Genomic DNA, 17837 nt, shown 5'->3' with positions numbered 1-17837 from the left:
GCTGGGAAGCTGTTCTGTGCCTCCCTTCAGAAACGACAAAATGGCCGCCAGTGGGAACCGGAAGCAGCAGCAAATGGCTGCGGCAGCGCTTCCGGAGGAGATGTGTGTGCACCCCGAGTCCCGCACAGGGGTTAGCAGGCTCTTAAAGTGCAGACGGGAAAAAGGGATGCGGGTAGAAGGGCAGTGAGCAAGGAAAGTGGTCAGAGAATGGCAAAGGGCAATGATCTGGCAGCAGCGACCCACCGGGAAAGTATGTCGACGCCAAGAAACCTAAGATTTGCAACTGTTTTAACCCCTTGAACTATAACCATGCCAAGATGATCAAGGACCCCAGAATGCCCCAGTCTCTTCAAATACTCCTCAGCTGCTTAAAAATATCTGTTTAAAAGGACCCTGACACTGCTCCAGATAAGCGGGCAGGGGACTGCAGGCACAAATGGGGTGTAATCGCTAATCAAACCTGCGAGGCAAGCGGCGCAGATCCGTGCCTTCCTCTACTTACTCTTTCTGTTCCCTGGCTACCTTCCTTCCAGGTTTTGAGGACTTCCCTGCCATCCTGGTTGTACCAGACACCAATCAGGCTCGATCTCCGTATATGAAGGCCCGTGCGACAACCAGCCAACCTGACAGAACAATCTAGGTAACTGTTTCCCTCCAGAACATAGTTACATTTAGGTAGGCCTTTTCCTTCACAAGGCAGATGCCCAAAGCAAAGACAGTGAAGCAGTAGGAATGTCAGACACTGTGTATAACTTCCCTTGGGGTACCTCTGGGGTTGGAGCCTTTATATCACTGTGACAGAGAACTGGTCTTTGCAGACCATAACCAGTACATCTTACAGGTTTTACCTCTATACATGTAGATGTGTGTTCTGTATCCTTCTCTCCTTGTCATACCCCGACCACACTCAAGGAAATGCACATCCCCATACACAAAGATACACATACGTATGCTGTACACTTGTAGTGTTAGCATAGCCTTTTTATCCCTTGGGCTTCTCAGTACCATCTAAAATGGGGCAACATATGGCTCATGGGCCAAATTTGGTTTACTACTTGTTTTGTCAATAAAGTTTTATTGGAACACAAACACTTAACTTGTTGATGTATTGTCTATTTGTGTATTGTTTTTTTCAGTATAATAAGGTTTAGTAGTCACAACAGGTAATATAGTCCACAAAGTCTAAAATATTTACTCTCTGGCCCTTTCAGAAAAAGTTTGCTAATCTCTAAAGTAGCACCTCATGTCTAGAAAATAGATATTTTTTAATTTCCAAAAGGTCTTACTCTTATTTTAAAAGTAATTCATGAACATCTACCTCTTAGATTCATAGAACACTATAATTAGAAGGCATATTTTAGATTATTAGTTCTACCTAAAGTCTAGTTTGTGATTCTCCTCTGGAATGTCTGTGGATGTCCCATCTCTCTCAATGCTTCAAATAAAAAGAAATACAGTTGCTCACAAGGAAACCTGTGATGTTTCCCAACAACTCTGTGGGGAGATTTTTTTATCTAGAGTGGAAATCTGATTTCCTATCATTTTTACCCATTATTCTCATTCTGCCTTTTGGAGCCAGTCAGGAAGAGGGGGATCAATCCATTTTAAATAACACCTCAAGTATTTGGAGACAGTTCATAAGCCTTATCTTTGTATTTTCCTTCTTCAGATTTAATGTCCCCGCTCCCTTTATTATTCCTTATGTGCTGTGGTGTAAGCTCTCTTCCTCCTCTGTCACTGTTCATGGATGCCTGTGTCCTTTTTATACTCAGAAGGCTGTGAGGAGATCAGGTCCCTCCTCAAGTGGGTTATACATTTATGGTCATAGTTCTGCTAGCTCACCAGAGGAGCTTCTGAAGGGTAAAAAGCAGAGGCTGGCAACTCTCTTTCCGGAGTCCCAGGTATAGAGTAGCGCTTGTTCTGAACAGGCTCTATGGTGCCCTCTGAGAGTGGTCACACCAAGCCTTTGTGCTTGTGCTGGAGGCCTAGCAGGGATTCCACTAGAAAGCTGGTTCTAGAGAATGGTATATTTTGAATTAACCACTCAACAAATCATAAAATGGGATTGTCAGATTCATTATGAAAAAGGCTGTGCTGAATATAATGCTTTAAGTACGTGTTGTGGCTGCTGGGGATACAACTGGCTTAGTGGCTTAAGGGGCTCAGAAAATTTCCGTGAGACCATAACAAAGGAACAGCCAGCTTCTGGTGAGAACAATGGAGGATGGACCCTTTTCCTTACATTGATGAAAGGAGAGCTTTCTTATTATTTAAAAATTTGCGACTCCAAACACCCACTTCCCCGCTGGTGTACCATGTCAGAGCTACTGAGGAGGTTTTAAAAAAAAGAAAGAGAAAAAGGAAAAAAAAAAAAATCATTAAACAACCTCCCAAAAAGAGGGCTCAATGAGGTCTCGTTCCGTGGTAATGAGCTCCAATTTAACACGATCATTATTTCTGACATTAAAGGCCTGAGAATAGTGTCACATGCCCGGAAGCTATTTTTTTTTTTTTTTTTTTTACCCGCTAATCCCAGAAATAAGATGCTGCCATTAGGGACAGTAAGTCGGGGGCTGTAAAAGTGTTTTAAAATAGGGATGTTTCAACAGACTGACTTGAATATGGGAAGCACAGCCTATACCAGGCCTATTCTTAGCCACCTGTGGGTACCTCCAGCTCCTGCCATCCTAGCTGATCTCTTAGCCAGGATAGCTCAAGGTTGTGCTGTGACTGTTCAGTGAGTAATTAAAGGCACGGTGTCAAATGGATTCTGGATCTGAGGCCTGGCTGTGCCACTGGTACCAAAGCATATGCATTTAGTAAATTTTACTTAAGTTCCTCATGCCTCGGTTTGGCTCATCACAAACTAGAACTAATAATAGTATTTACTATTGGGTGTGGATTAAATGAAGTGGAATGCAGAAAACAGAGACTCCAATGTACCAAAGGAGTCTCCTCCCGCCCCCAGCCCCCGGATGACAGAGAGGAACATCCTGAGGCAAAAGATGGGCTCTAGGCTTACAGATCAACCAGTCTTGATGGGACCAGGTCAAAAAGTTCTGAGAGAATTATTATAAGAAGATAAAATTGATATAACACCCAATATATCTGAACATATTGAGAGGAGATGTACACAGCTGGGGGAGAGTTTATAGACATGTCCATAATAATTACATAGAAAAGTCAAAAAAGAGCCAATAAAAACAGTTATGAAGGAAAGGAAACATAACATGGTATACTACATGACTCAGGTAGGCTGATCTAATGAAAATTATAATATCACAATATTGGGATGATGGGAATTTTATGTTTTTTTTTTTTTAAAAAAAAAACAGGCTTTAAAAGTGAGCTGGGTCCTCATTTTTCATAGTAAGAAGTCAAAGATAATACCTAGAAGTAAAAATCAAGAAATAGAAAATTAAAAAATGATATTTAGAGATGTGGAGAAAAATTCCTACAGAATCAGTTAAAAGAATTCAAAGTTTGTCTCTGGGCAGTAGACATTGGGTGGGAGACTTTCAGGAGATATTGTGTTTTTTTTTTTTTTAAATAAGGCTGGTAGGACTATATGAATCTAAAAGCTATGGGTATGAGTAATTTTCATAATAGTAAAATTAAAAGAATTAAAATTTATTTTGAAATGTGCCCCACCAATTGATTTCATCACCAGTTCTTCTGGATTTATTAGAATTAAGTCCAGAATTAGGAATTACTCTTGTTTTTCTCAACTTTCTAGTAGATGAAATGTTAAACAAGGGAGGTCAGGAATGTTTCAGGAAGTGGGAGGGTTAACAAACCCTGAGAACGGTGCATTTTGCATATGTGAAGTTCATAATCATGGGTAGCAAAGCATGAGCCAAGTGATCTGTCTGACTGGGTGGTCTGAAGTATATTCCCACAAGGAGGGCACTCTATTTTTTTCTGTTTATCCAGATGTACACAGTCTCCACCCACATTTCAATCCACTGGCTCAAGGATTCCCCATCTTGTCATTCAATTTTTGGGATTTCACAGAGTCTCTTCATATCTGCATTATTAAACTTTCAAGTTCACTTTGTTTCTCAGTCACATAGGTACACTGGGATACAGATAACTGAGGCGCAAAGGCTATCTGATTATTGCTCCTGTATCTTTCCTTTAAAGTATCGGAGGACATCTATTATTCTTTTTGTGTCTTTTCATAATCTTCCACCATATATAATTTTTAAAAATTACATATTTTTTCCTACCATCCCTACAATTTAAGTTTAACATTCCCTGATGAAATCAGCATGTCACTTGTCAATATATTCTTGTCAGTCCCAATAGTCTGATGATTGGTCCTAATGATCCCTGTCCCCCGCCCACGATCATTAACAGTTTTTCACCATCACGATACTGCAATTCCTGGCTCTCCCCCATCCTCCATAAAACTTTATATTCAGTACTACTAATCTGGCCAGCTGTTCACATGCCAATTCCTTTGTTAGCAAAGTTATGATCTTGAATTTGAAGCAGAGATGAACACATACCTAAAGTAATTGGTGCTATTCACAAGTCATTAGAGATAAAAATCCAGTTTCCACTGAAATTAAGCATTCATTCTCATATGAATCTTTCTTCTGATGCTTTGTGCTGTTTCTCGGCTCTAAGCACAATGAATCAGCTAAGGAAAGTTGGGACCCAATTTCTGGAAAGAGAGGACAATGATACCTGCAGAAAAACATACACTCTTGGGAGCTACCACAATATCCTGTGGGTCAAAGAACTGTTGCAAAGGAAAGAGCTAGAAAATACTGAATCGTTAATTAAGAACAAGAATTCTTTAGTAGTTTCCATCTCTGTGCCACCAACACCACTGATGTCCTATTTAATACTTTAAACAATAAATGGAGACAGAAGGATACAGATATGCTTATGACACACAAGACCCCGTCGAAATCATGAGAACTGACATGATAAGTAACTGTCCAGATTTTATATTAACTGAAGCTTTTTTCATGGATCCAGAGCAAATCAAACTTCATACCTTTTAGATAGCATTTCTAGAGCACTTCTATGTGCTAAACACTGACCTAAGCATCCTACATGCATATCTTATCCTCTTATTAACTCATTTGATGGATCAGGAAACCAAGGCCCAGAAAAGTAAAGAAATTTTCCTAGAGTTTTAAAGCTAATGGTTGGCAGAACCAGGACTTAAACCCAGATCTGATCTCAATGACTATGCTCTTCCCTACTAAAGCACTGGTTCTTAATAATGGTGATTTTACTGCCATGGGACATCTGGCAATATCTAGAGACATTTTTACTTGTCACACCTGGGGGATGGGGTGCTGTTTTTTAGTAGGTATAGGTCAGGGATGCCACTAAACACCCTACAATGCATAGGATGACCCACACAGAAGAGAATCATGTGGCCCCAAATACCAACAGAGTCAAGGGTGAAGAACCTTGTACTATGCTATACTTGCTTTTCTTTAAGAAATTCTGAATTAATTGCCCATTGCCTTATCCCCAGCACCTAGAATAGTGCCTGGCACATAGTTGCTATTAATGGTCTTATAACTATTACCAAACAGATAATTTTTCTGAAATTATTAAAGCCCCTATACTGCTACATAAAGGATACCAACAGCTTTTCTTTCATTATGTGACATAGTTAAAAAAGGCCTATACACTGGATTTCACTGCAGATGCTCAGAATAGGGAACCTGATGTACAAAACTCACTACGTAAGAGTACAGAAACCCCCCTTATAAACTCCAGTTTCCCACATTAAGTGCAGATGTATAAGACATCTACGGATTTGTTCCCGTACCTACTACCAGTTGTCCCACAGGACTTTGTTAAATACGCTCACATGCACATCTTAGGTAGAGTTAGAATTTTAATAAGGCTTAGAAGAAAACAATGGCTTACTATAAAATTGTTTTTTTTTTTTCTTTGTTCTTTCATAATCATTGCCCTACCTGGAATAAATAGGACAGGCCCTTAGAGGAATGCAATATTCTGTTGAAGTTGGAGGAAAGTGGCTGACGGGTCTAAGAAGAAAACAGGGAGTTAAAAAATAGAAAAGACATAATATTCTCCATTAGCCTCCAAGTGGACATCTTTCTCCATTCCTTTCTTGTTTGTATGATGGGTACAGGCTTACAGGGAGGAGAGGATGGAGAACTTGGTCAGGCTCATGGTAACTGAAGATTGGCTTATCTATGAATGCCTTTCATGGTGTAAGTGTGCCATGTAGGGCCAAACTGGAGGAGGCTGTATTTTACCTTCCTAACTTCCTTTTGCAGCTTTGATGGTTTTTCTAAAGGGGAACCAAAATGTTTTCTTGATAAACTAGAAGATTCATTTTTCTTTCGTTCATTCAATAAGTACTAAGTTCCAGGGTATCTTTCTGGGCACATTTAGGTTACCTTTCCCAGCCTCGTGTGTAGTTATATGTAGTCACGTGGTTGAGTCTCACCAGTGACAGATGAGTGGCAGAGATGTGAGCCATGTCTGTACCTAGATCTTTAGACACTGGGCATGCTACTGCCTCTTTGACCCCTTTCCATTGTGAGGAACCTGTGGGCACTCGGCTTTGATCCTGCAGATGGCGGCAATGCTCTGAAAGACAGCAGAGTGACGTGAAGGAAGGACCCTGAAGAGTTCTCTGGTGAGCAAGAAATGAACTTCTTTGTCCTTTTAGTTGCTCTGTTGTTGGGCCTTTTTGTCATAGCCTTTGTTATATGTGCCTAATACTGGTCTATGCTTTCATGGAACATACATTCTAGACAGACAACAAATACCAAAGGTAATTAGGGAAGGTGTCTCTAAGGAGGTGCCATTTATGATGAGACCTGAATGATAAGGATAGTCAGGGCTGTAAAGATCTGGGGACTCAGGCAGATGGAAAACCAAATGCAGAAGCTGAAGCTAACTTGTGTCTGAGGAATAGAAGAATAATGCATCTGGAGTGTGGTGATTAGGGTTAACAGTACTGGGTGAGGTTGGAGAGGAAGCAGAGTGAGGAGTCTGGAGGCAATTCTAAGTGTGATACAAAGCCATCAGCGTCTTAAAGTGGGTATAGGTATGTGCCTATACATAGAGGAAAACAGAGAGAAAGAGATATCATTTGATTTGAATATTGGAGATTACTTTGGGTATGGAAAACAGGTTTCAGGGGTCAAGAATAGAATGGAAAAGAACAGCGAAGACATAATTGCAGTGGTTCAGCGAATGATGACAGTGGCTTAGACCAGGATATTAGTAGTGGGGATCAAGAAAGCTCTGGATTAAGGATGTGTTTTGAAGGTAAAGTCGATAGCTCTTCCTGATATATTGGATGTGGACAGTGAAAGAGAGTTTTTACCTTGAGCAACTGGGCAGTGATGCCATTTGTGGAATTGGGCAAGACTGGAAGAGAAAATTTTATTTAGGGGGGATGAGGACATCAAGAGGCTTGTTGTTAAAGTGCTAAGTGAAGAATCTGGGGTTCAGGGTTAAATAATTTAGGGATTCTTCATCAAATAGATGGAATTTAAAGTCATGGGCCCAGATGTGTCCTCCTAGGGAATGGGAGTGGAGAGAGAAAGAGGGGTCCAGGAAAAAGCAGAATTGGCCTAACAGATATTTAACATTTTTCCACTATTCTCTCGGCTAAACAACCCATCATATTTCTAGGGAAAGGAGGATAGCCATGCCACTGCTGGTAATTCCAACTACATTACAGGAATCCCTTTCAGTGGGAGTCCTGGGACTGGCCTGTTGGCTCATGAGAGCTGGTTGCTAATGTTCAGGAATCATGCGAGCCAGCTGTTAATGGCAGCCATTATTGTAGGTGTCACGGTGGGAGCATTTATACCATGGAAATCAGTGTATGTTCCAAATCAAGGCCTTTTTGTAAAATTTGAGAGCCGATTTATCAGCATACCACTGATCCCTTCCCACTTTGCCAGGCAGGGGCACAGGACTCAAACTTGTCAGAGGATTGGCATGAGATCCCAAGACGCCACCTGTGTACACTCACAGGACCTCATTCTTACATGAGCTGACCCGTGTGGCACGTAATTTACAGCACACAGTGGCAGAGTCCCATCACCCAGGAACCCCTGTAACATTCCGATCTTGGTCCACCGTCACTCCTTTGCCATCACAAGATGGATGATAACTGGTAGTGGGCCTTACACAGCCCTGGGAAAAAGTCAAAGGGAAGGTTTGGAATCTGAGTATCCCTTTTTTGGGAATGAGTCCTTAGAAAGGTAAGAGAATATCATTTCTACTAAAGAGTAGTTGCAAAAGAACTGAGGACTTGGGGAGTTTCTTCTCTCTGGAGCATCGGTGGAAACACTTGAGATGGACACACAGCCCAGGGCAAGAGGGTAGAGAGAACTCCAGTGTCCTGGATGTCTGTCTTTCCAACCTTGCTCCACGTTCCTGACCACACAGTGCACCCCTTCCCTTTGGAAAAGCAGCATTTGTTGTTTGTAATCCTTCTCTTTCTTCTCTTTCCTCCACTCAGTGTTGGTACTGTCTTTACCACACCTATTTCATTGGCTCCAAGATGCATTTTCCATGAAGGTGCAAATGGGCTGATTCGTTTTGGGGGGAGTATTGACATGCTACCATGCACTGGAGCATGCAGACAATCTCCCTGCACTCTCGAGTGGACTGTGGGCATTTTGACTGCCTCCAACAGGAATCGGGTGCTGGTCTGCATTGGCAGTAGGGGTCTGAGAGATGTGTCATTGCAGCATCACTCAAATTATGATTTTCAGAACACACAGCTGTCTGGATGTAACAGGGCCATCAAAGGTGCGTGGAAAGATGGGAGGAAGATAGCAGAGAGCACACGCATGGAGCCTGAGCTCAGGGAAGAACAAAATAGAGCCCTTACATTATCTGCTGTGCACAGCACAGGCATGTGCCCTAAGATGCACACACACACACACACACACACACACACACGCAAAACCCATGAGCCTTCCTCAGTAAGGTTTTCATTTAGAAATAAATTCACTGAATTGGGGAATGTTGAGTTTTTAAGGTATCACAAAGGTCATCGAATCCAAAGCTTCATTTTTTTTCAGATGAGAAAACTAAGGCCCAGAGAGACATTAGGAGATTTTCCCTGAGGAAACACAGCTAATCAGAGCGAAGGAGAGACCCTGCCTTCCTTGCATCTGACTCTCATGCCCTTTTCCCCCATAAACAAGATGCCGAGTCTAAGTTCTAAAACCTCCACTCCATGTGTGTGATTGCATGTGAGTGGGTGCATGCACGCGTGCTTGTATGTAGAGCTTGTTGGTGTGTGGCGGGAGTTTGCGGGGGATAGTCTCTCCTTGCTTCATGCTTTCACATCTCCCACAAGACAGGAATTAACAGGAAGGAAAAGCTGAACTGTTCCCTCAGGCAGCAGCAGATCTGTGGAAAAACAAAGAGTCAGTAGCTCGGTCTCCAAGGGGTCAGGCCGACTTCCTTCTCTCAGAAGCGTCAGGGCTACTTTTTCATCTCTACCATGTTCCAATCTTGCATAATCTATAATAATGTGATTCCAAATACATTTTAGCAAATGCAAGACGGAACGGGACTCTCTCAGCTCCTACGGAATATCTGATCTGCAAAACCCACAAGGAGCAGCAGTGGAAAGTTTACTAAGAAAAAATAGAGACAGCTGCTCGTGTTAGGAAAAGCTTCTTCCAAGTTGGCGGCTCACGATTATTTTTGTTATTGTTCTTAAAAAAGGGATGACGCTAAGGAGTTGGAGGCTCACCTTTTGCTCTTGTGTTTAATTGCTGCAAAAGCCATTTACTATCTTGTGTTCTTCCCCAGAGGGAACATGATCCTCCACAGCAACCAGGCCTGGCTATGCCTGGCTCATCTCACTGCCTGGAAATGATCCTATCACCTCTGTGTAATTCTGGGTCAGCTCTCTCTATCATCATGTCTGTCCATCTTCAGTTCAGGAAAATCCTCGTGAAAGGAAGAAGGGCAGGAACTGGGATTTTTTTCCTTCTTTGAATTTTGCATAAAACCCACTCCCAGCCCAAATAGTGAGAAAACATGAATCATCCGTCTTTCCCGAGAATGTCGGAGGACATCCGAGCCTGTTCTCTGTCCTGCTCATCTGTACACAGGCAGGGCTTGTGAAATTGCTTTCCCTCAGAAAAATATGTTCATTTCTACCTTCCTTGGATGGCTCTCACAAATGAAAGCGCTTTGTCATTTTTAATGCCCAGTGTTCCCTTTCTTCCTGCTGCCTCCAGTCACAATCCAGCCAATAAAACCCACAGGTATTTTGGTTTTAAAAAAATGCCCCGTAAGCCCAGAGGACAGTCAGAATCCACTAGTGTCCTCTTGCAGGTTACACGGTGCAAAAATGACTGCAAGGAGAGGTTATTTCTGTTTCCTTGGGAACTTCTCGGGCCTTGGTCAGCATTTGGATGGACACCCAGAAACAGTGGAGTGAATGAGTGTAGGTGACAGATGCCTGCCCTAAAATGGAGGTGTGTAATATGCCCTGCCTGGTCTCTCTTGCTGGCTGGCTTTGAGCATCCAGGGAATTAACAGAGGTGGACGTGTTTGCCAATCGGAAAGTGCACTAAAAATGCAAGTTATTATTTCTAAACTTTCTCCAGCCTGCAATTTGTCATAGGCACCTATCATTCTACTTAGATAACCAGGTAATTGTTTCTCATGCCGGAGGGAACAAAAGTCTCTCTTTGAAACATCTGTACGTCTGTGTGGAGGCTCAAGCACATAGAACCCTGTAATAAGGTTTGGACTCCATGGAGATTTCTAAGTGCCAAAGGACTAACAATATCCTCCTCCTCAAAATAAATGCATTGAGCTTTTAATAGGCTAGTTAGTAGGAAACCTGATTCCAGTGCATAAAAGTCACCTTCTAGAATATGGAAATGGGATCAATATTCTGGTATACAAGGTAGCTTTATATGATAAATTTGTTGCCCAAAAGGTATTTCAAAAGAGAAATTTTAGATAATGTGATTATTTCCAGCATATCTACATTTACACAAGACTGGGTTATCTTTCAGATCTTTCTTTAGATATGTATTAGCTTTAACATTTTCTGTCTTTTCTTGATCACACCATCCTTTACAGAGTTAAAGATCTGCAAACAAACATTTAATTGCACCAAAATAATCTAATTATTCAAAGGAAGCCCTTGCTTCTTTAGGTAAACCTGAACATCTCCCCGATGATGGAAAACTTGCTTCTTAAGTTATTTGTGGCAAAGGACAACTTGTTGTTATTGTTGTTAACATCCAGTCCTTCATGGGCTGATACTTTGTAAAATATGTTTAAAAACGAATTAATAGAAAAATAAAATGTTACTTGAATGTTACAGCATGTCAGATTGCTATAAGTTTCTAAACTCTAACTCTGAATTTCTGTACTTAAGTTGTTGAGGACTTCTAACAAATGGCTCACAGACCAAGAGTGCCTTGCAGCCCATACTTTGAGTAGCACTGATGTAGAGGCAATGAATTGTCTTGCTATCTTACTTACTACAATGGCTCAAATTCCAATTATGCAACTTCTCCCTCCTTATAATAGTTTGTAAATCTGATGTTTTAATAGTAGTTTTATTTAAGCAAGGATAGGTCTTTATACAAAGACTCTAAGCTAAGTAATCACAGGGATATATCTTTACACAAAGACTCTAAGCTAAGCAATCAATTGATAACTAGGATGGAGGGCACAGTTAATAGCAATATGAGTCACACAAGGCACTGTCCAAGAATAAATCAGGAAGTTACCCTAATATATGGTGGAGGGAGGGGATGGTTTGGAGGTGCATGCAGTATAAAAAGAAGCTAAAAAAAAAAAACCAACAAAACATCAAAGTGCTTCTTAATCTGTATTCCACGTGACAGTAGATGAAGGGGATACAGAGTTAGATAAAACCAGGTTGGACCAAGGAACAGAAAGTTTGTGAAAGCTGTGAGACAGAGAGTATACCCAAGAGTATGCATATGCGCGCCCCTGTGTGTGTACATAGTCCACCTGGTGGGAAGGCTGAATGGAGCTCAGTAAGAACAGGCAAAAAAAGGTTGAAGGAGCACTTTCAGAAAAGGGGTCCAATTTATATCCGTTGCTGTAATTGGTTTGTTTGTGTAGAACAGGAAGATGGCGGCAGTGGGGGGAACGTGATGAGTGAAACACTGAGCCCTGCTGTTCCCTTGCCTGATGAGTTGGAGAGAAATTGTTAGTAACCAAGACCGGTCCCACAGGGGTTCATTAAGTGACTGGCCCTCCACAGTATCCTGTCATTTCCAACCTGGATGCACCGACATTAGCCAGCTTTGCAGTATGCAATTGTGCGGTGTGCGCGGGTGTGCGAAGGCATGGGAGTGTCCGCTGGCTGGGTTTGTGTGTGTGCTTCTGCCCTGTCGTAGGATACAGTTAAGTTTTCCATGAGAATTGGAATCATGAAGGCCACATACAACTTAAAAAAAGTCAAAAAGCAAACGGTGCTTTCTTACTGGAAATACAAATTCGCTTTGACACTTAAAAAGTACCGTGGAGTCAAAGAATAGGGGAATCAAGAAAGGATTTCAACTGGGCGGGTAGGGGCCGCTGGAAAACGGAAAGGAAGCCAGTGGCCAAAACATCCAAATGGGAACTTCTTAAACCACCTCTGAAAAAAAGAGCTTGCAGCATTTATCTCTAGATTGTGAGGCTGTCAGCCCTTGGGAGCGGAGGGGCGGGGGGGAGTGGGGGGCAGAAATTAGTTGTGGAGTAGAGCGAGGAAGGGATAAGGGGGGAATAAGCCAAATAAAGTGCCCAAATGATTTGGTGCTGGTGGCATGAGGAGTCATTGCAGCTTTGGCTTTGGATCTCAAGATGTTCCTTTCCAGGCAAAGAAGGAAGAAAAACCCATGTGAAGAATTTTAAGGGAATAGGAGTCCCTTTGGGGACCCCGCAAATCAGCTTTTAGAAAAATACGGGGGGAAAAAAACCCCAAATGCTTCCTGCACCACTGAGAACTCTCAGGATTCGGTCTCGGAGGCACTCTGCCCATTGGGAGCAGCCAAGAAGACAGCATTAAGGGCTGGGGAAAGCTAAGGCCATCTGAGGGAAGCCCCTAACCTTCCTACCCCATCACTCTGTCAGCTTGACCTTGGGCAAAGCCAGCCATTAGTCTCTGACAGATGATCCTGCATCCAGTGCAAAAGGAGGCTTGATTTCAACCTGTATACTGTGGTTTGTAATGGTTTCCTGGAACTAACTACGAAAATGTAAGACCTACAAAGCATAAAAGCAGCTGTCCTTCAGTTCTTTCCCTCTTCCTAAAACATGTGTTTACCATATCTGCAGGGAAGGAAAACCGCTTCCATCTCCTCAGATGAACCTGGGCTCAAACCTGTGCTGTGGGTCCTGATACTCCATCTTTAGTAAATCATAAGTAGGAGGAGCCACAAAGCAACTATTAAATCATATTACCTAAGTGTTTGCAAATTACAGGTATTACTGCTGGTGTTGTTAATAGCTGCCATCCATTGAGTACTGTACACTTCGCACTGTCCCATCGTCATAATAACTGTTTAAGAGAGTAAGGTGGGTACTGTTATTGCCCCCATTTTTTATAGCTTTATTGAGATATAATTAACAAATAACATCGTGTAAGTTTAAGGTGTACAACATGTTGAGTTGATAGACTTATATTGCAAAATGATCACCATCATAGTGTTAGCTAACACTTCCATCACATGACATGACTACCATTTCTTTTTTTGTGGTGATCTATTCCCTTAACAGCGATTACTCCTATTTCACACATGAGAAAACTAAGTCTCTGAGTCCTGGATGTCCCACCTAGCCCCACAGCATCTGAGTGCACAGCCATGCTCTTAGTTGCTCGCTCTACTATCCCCTCCAAATCCTGTTGCCATTTTCTGAGTGTCCCCAAGGTGCACAACCATTCTAAGCGCTTTGTGTACATTATCTAATTATCTCACTTGGTCCTCAGAGCCACAAATCAAGGTAAGCAGACATTGCCCAACTTCCAAGCATTTATAAGCTGGCTACTCCCACAGGCTTGCATCTTCCTCAGGCCATCTGAAATGGTCCAAGGTGGCAAAGAAACCACTCATGGGCATGAATGTGGTCATTAGAGATGGCCAGGGTGGGACTTGGGTCTCTTGTACTTCAAGGGTGATAGGAGCCTCTACGTAACATGGCAGGGAAACTTTTAACCCTCGTCTTTCCTCTCATCCATGCTGTTCTCAGCATCAGTGACCAAACAGACAGGAAATAAGGAAAGACTTTCAGAGCAATGTTCACTTTGCAATTAACAGAAGGCAAATGGGGTTTTCTTGATTTTCCTTTTAACTTTAGGAAGCCAGAATTGAAATAAATGCCAGTGTTTTAATACAAATATTCTATTTTTCTGTGTTTACCAGGAAGGATGATTTAAAAAAAAACAAAAACAAAAACACAAAACACCATAAAATTAAAAAAGAAGACTAGGGTACTCTCCAAATAGAACCCAGGGGATTGTTTATATAGGATGTCTCTTTATCTGTATAAAGCAAAGAACCTCTCTAGGTATTTTCAGTGGATTGATCTCATCAAGAAGCAGATTTATTAAAAAGAAATACAGATAGAGGAAAACAGGCTGCAGTAATTATACATTAGTTTTTTTTTTTTTTAAATAAAAACTGACTTTGAGTTTTTTGAAATGGGCCCTGCACATCATGTATGTGATGTAATGACAGCTTCAGACAGGAGATGCTTTTGATGCATTATTAACTATAAAAAAAAAGACATTAAATACCAGACTTGAATGCCATGGGGATGCATATTTCACTAGGAATTATTTTTCCATGTATGCTTAAAGTTTATTTTGGTAAACAGATGACTGGAGGCTGTCAGAGCTAGGATGAGATTTATGTTCATTTGGAATCTTCTTGAAAGGAGAGGAAATGACTAGGACCTGTTGGACATCGACAGCAAAATGTAAATCTTTTCTTGGCTCCAGGGGAGGTTGGAAAGTGCCACACAAACAAGTCCTCCTAGGCATGTGGAGGACTTTCCAAGAGGCATCAGTATGGTTGCCTGCTGGGCACACCATGAGGAGGGCGTGGAGGGGACACACATTCCATTTTCTCTGGGAGGAGGCAGCAGAGCAAAAACATCTGGACTGGAAAGCCGGCTTCAAGATGCCCCGTCAGATGCCTTGTTGAAAGGCTGCTGCAAAGAGCACCTTGAATTAACTGATTCATCTAAGAGTCAACCCAAGGCTGTTTCTTTCTGTACCAACTACTTATTTACTGGTGATTCTAGTCTGGAACATGGAATTTATTGACCATACAGGTTCTCTGATCCTTGGTAAACAATGGAGACACTGCTGTATGTGTCTACTGAAACCTTCCTTGGGGTCTCCGCAGCCAGAAGAGCTAGCACAGAAATTCAGTCAAGGCAGGACCAGCAGGGACCTTGCTGGACCTGAAGACAATTTCAGATAAACACAGCTAATAGCGTCCACCTTTAGGGTCTGCTCTTGCCTTTTTTCTATTTGACACTTTAAAAGTCTCATCCTAAAAACATATCCATTTTGGCAGATACCGATAGCTTAATGTAGCTGCTCCAGGCTCATACATTCATATAGAATGCAATAAATTCTGTTTAACACTTGTTATAGACACTTAACTACAGATCCAGAGCCAAATGGGCAAACCTAGCCCACATGAGTCTGTAAAACACTTTCCTGCTCACATCCTCCCTGTGCATGAAAAATTCTGAGTGTCCAGCAGATGTTACCACAACCCTAGGCCTATAGGGTGGCCTTTATCAAGTCAATGATTTGTACTAACAGGATATTAGCGGCATGGAGAATGCCCGCACGATAACAGAGAATGGCCTGGGAATATATTTTCTTTTTGCAGGCTTATCTTCTTGAACTTATGTTGGGACTGGTTTATATTCTCTGATGACATTCCAGTTCTTGAATAGGGCACTGAATTAGCCCATGCATTTGTGTCTCAGTTTCTCAGAGTCACAGTTAAGTGGATCAGGGTTTTTCGTGATGTCTCCCCAACAATGCGCGGCAACCCCTCCACCACAAAGAATGACCTAGCCCCAAATGTCAGTCATGCTGAAGTTAGAAACCTTGTTCTAGGGGATTGCAAAGGCAGCTACTATGCTTAGTGATTAGAAGCACCTGGGACTACATACAGTTCAGTTCATTTTCAAAGACAGGACCATCCAAAATTGATTGCATTTCATAAGGAGGGAGGGACCCAAATGCTGATTTCCCACTAAAGGAGATTCACACCTTATGTCCTGCATAAAATGTCTATTGCTATAATGATGTCATCACTACTTTGAGACCCACGGGACGTAGCCGAAGATACGACAATAGTCCAAGTAGGTGTCATTACGCTTATTCTATGGTTAATGAAATGAAGGCATGGGCTAGTTCAATGACTTGCCAGATGTCATCTTATGAAGAATCGGCAGGGTCAGGAAGAGACCCCCAACCTTTCCATCTTTAGTGTCCGTCTCCTGGTCTGATGTTAGAACCAGGAGATCTCGCAGAACACACACACTCCCTCTCTCCCTTTCTCTTCTGTATATAGAGATATAGCAAAATGCAGGTTAAGTTGCCTTTAATCTTTAATTCATACACAAGGACGTGCTGCACAGAGTGAAATAAAGAGTAAACTCTAGAGGCAGCAAGTTCTGTAGGTTTGGCCAGATCTTCATTTTCAAAGACAGGCAGCCTGGGGAATCGTACGGATGGCCTTCCATTGCCCTCTTAGATTCTTTTTATGGCAAAATGCTTGCTTTTATCAATTTCTACCCCAACCACTGATTCCCACAGGCAGGGGAAAAGCAAACAGCAGTTGAGGGAAGTGCACCTACCCTTTCCTCTGATGGAAACGGGGAACTTGGGCTGCTGGGGAGGTGGCCAAGAATGGGAGTGGGAAGGTTGCTGGGGGAGGGAGGAGCAGCTCCAGATGCAGAAGCCCATGGAGCTGCTTTTTCTGCTGCAGAGGAGGGGTTTGGCCTGGACCTATGAGGACATTATTCATTCCAAGGCCCCTGTAGGCACTGTTATGTTGGGGCAGATATAAAGGAAAGAGAATACTATCATGTCGATCATAAACATAGATGTGTGGAGACAATGATCTTGGAGCAGAAATGACTAGAGAGGGAAGTCATTGGAGCAGAAATGACTCGAGAGGGAAACTTGGGGAAGGGCAAGATAAGCCTGAGTCCCCAACAGGGTCTTGAGGTCTAAAGCCAATGGGGTGACAGAAAAGGAGATTTGGATGCCAATAACTCTAACCAGCAGCAGGCACAGCTGCTAGAGGTTCCTCATTGACATATCTGCCCTTCCTTTTCACCCCCAGTGCAGTCCAGCCAAGAAATAAAGGGAGGTCAGAATCCCAACAGCTGGGAGGGCTATGGTTCAGTGTGTGGTGTCTGGAAGCCTCTCAGCTGGGAATACTCACTCCTTTGGTAATAAGAGGAGCACAAGAAGAGCAGAGCTTTGGAAATCTGGTTTCCAACTAGCTGACCTTGGGGCCCCCTTGAAGTCAGGGCAGCAGTGACCTTGATGGTCCCACTGGGTAGACCAATGGGTCGGGCCTTTGGCCTAGATGCTGCTGTATGTCAGTGTCTGAGGAATAGCTCAGCCTCTGCTTAGAAAGGAGGCAGGGATGGCCTCCCATGGAGTTGATGTATTTTCCAAATTGTCCCTTGAGAGAGGACCACAAGCTACATCAAAGCCAGCTGGGATGACCAGAGTTGTCCTCATCTGCCATACTGAGTCGAATTTTACAGACATGAGCCCTATGGATCCCCGAAGATGTTGGCTCTCTCCCCATTAATTTGAACAT

Source organism: Pteropus medius, unplaced genomic scaffold, assembly GCF_902729225.1.
Source record: "Pteropus medius unplaced genomic scaffold, Ma_sr-lr_union100, whole genome shotgun sequence".
In the NCBI taxonomy this organism is placed as follows: Eukaryota; Metazoa; Chordata; class Mammalia; order Chiroptera; family Pteropodidae; genus Pteropus; species Pteropus medius.
The sequence above is the reverse complement of the archived record's forward strand: the minus strand, read 5'-3'. Positions refer to the sequence as shown.